The sequence below is a fragment of the Rhinopithecus roxellana genome, chromosome 12 (assembly GCF_007565055.1).
Source record: "Rhinopithecus roxellana isolate Shanxi Qingling chromosome 12, ASM756505v1, whole genome shotgun sequence".
Taxonomy (NCBI): domain Eukaryota; kingdom Metazoa; phylum Chordata; class Mammalia; order Primates; family Cercopithecidae; genus Rhinopithecus; species Rhinopithecus roxellana.
Genome location: NC_044560.1, coordinates 20,299,383 through 20,301,539, shown reverse-complemented (window position 1 = coordinate 20,301,539; position 2,157 = coordinate 20,299,383).

Genomic DNA, 2,157 nt, shown 5'->3' with positions numbered 1-2,157 from the left:
AATTACTTGTCTTACCTGATAGTCCTGGTTAGAATTTCTAGCGCTTAGTCAAGTAAGTGGTGAGTGGACATCCTTGCCTTCTTGCTGATCTTACAGGGATAGCATTGTCTTCCACCATTAGGTGTCAGGTTAGCTACAGGTTTTTTGCAGATGACCTTTGTCAAATTGAGAAAATTCCCCACCATTCTTATTTTTCAGAGTTTTTCTCATTAACGGGTACAAATTTTCCTGCTCAATGTCACCTCATCAGAGGAGTTCCTCCCGCTACCCTCTCTAAGTCAGCCCACACCCTCCCTCCCTGATATGGTTTGGCTGCGTCCCCACCCAAATCTCATCTTGAATTGTACTTCCCATAATTCCCACGTGTTGTGGGAGGGATATGGTGGGAGGTAATTTAATCATGGGGACGATTATCTCCATGCTCTTCTTGTGATAGTGAGTGAGCTCTCATGAGATCTGATGGTTTTGCAAGGGGCTTTTTCCCCCTTTCGCCTGGCACTTCTCCTTCCTGCTAGCATGTGAAGAAGGACGTGTTTGCTTCACCTTCCACCATGATTGTAAGTTTCCTGAGGCCTCGCCAGCCATGCAGAACTGTGAGTCAATTAAACCTCTTTTCTTTATAAATTACCCAGTCTCAGATATTTCTAAATAGCTTGAGAATGGACTAATACACTCCCTGACTCTGCCTGAGTTTTCTTTCTCACTCCATCCAGGGACAACAGAAAGCAGCACAGGCATCCCACACTTGCAGCTGGGGCAGAAATGGACCTCACTCAGCCAAGGGGAGACAAGGCCAGCTGCGCACCCACACCCTCCATCCCAGGCAAAGACTAACATACAAAACATAAGGAAGGCCGAGCCAGAGGACACAGCTCAGACTCAGACCACCGTACACTTTTTCCTCCTTCCCCCTGCTCTGAATCATGGCCTCAGCCCCACTCACAGGAGGACTGGGCCAACTGGTAGCCAAGGCCCAGCCCGAGGAGGGAAACGGGAGGCCTACTGAGCAGGATGGCCCAGATGGGGCAGCCACACTCCAGGTTATGGTGGCTGCTGGACCACTTCTGTAGAAGAGGCTTGGAGGAGGAGAGAAAAGGTGCTTCCCCCAACAAGAGGGCAGGAGGGTCAGTGGCCTTTGCTCTGTCCCCAGTGGCCCCTGCAGCCCACCCTCCAGCTTCTTAAACCCAGTGCTTGGGAGTGGGGAGTCAAGTATTACTCTCCTGTTTTTTCTGTGCTTTGTCTGTTTGCAGGGGAAAGAGGGTTTGGGATTTACTTTTCATTAGATCCCCGCTTTGTATTATAAAAGTGCATATTACAAAAATCAGAAAACACAGAAAAAGGGGAAAAAGCACTGATCATTCTAATGCCGTCATAAAAATATAAAGTAAACTATGTAATAGAAAGTGCAGAACACAGAAGAAGGGAGAAAACTCAGAAGCTGAACTGGGCTGAAGCAGACGCTTCCTGCGTTCCAGCTTCAGGCATTTCCTCGCCCGAGCAGCCGCTGCAAGGCAGGGGCTGGAGTTCAGCCCATTTCCCGATGCCTTCACCGTTGACCCCTAACCCCCTCACACCCACTCTCACCCCTGGGCGGCTACTAATCTCCTCCCTGTTTCTGCAGATTTGTCTCTACTGGACGTTTCCTATAGATGGACTCAGCCCATGCGAGGTCCCCTGACTGCATAGCATCATTTCTGTGCCTCGGTGCAGGCAGACGGCACATTCTGCCCTCAACAAAAGCTGCCTCTTTTAGTCCCTCTTGGATATAAAACCTACCATCCTTCTACAGATAAACCCAATATTTGGCAGTATCCAGACTTCTGGAATTAACAAATCTGGAGACTCCTAGAGACCACAAGTGGGACTGTCAGCATGCAGACAGGCCATCCAAGGTCGGGGCTGGTCCCGCTAGGGCAGGGTTCCTCCACCGTGCACCCTGGGGGTGAGAGCTCTTCATGGTGGGGCCATCTCATGTGCTGTGGGATGGTTCCCAGCACCCTGGCCTCCACCCTTGGAGGCAGAAGCAAGAGTGCTCTGTAGTATAGAGGCAGCAGAGCACCCTCTGGGCTCAGACCGCCTTGGTGCAAATCCGGACTCTTCCTCCAAGCTGCTGAGTCCCCTGTGCCTGGTGTGCAGCCTCAGTTTTCCCATCTCTAA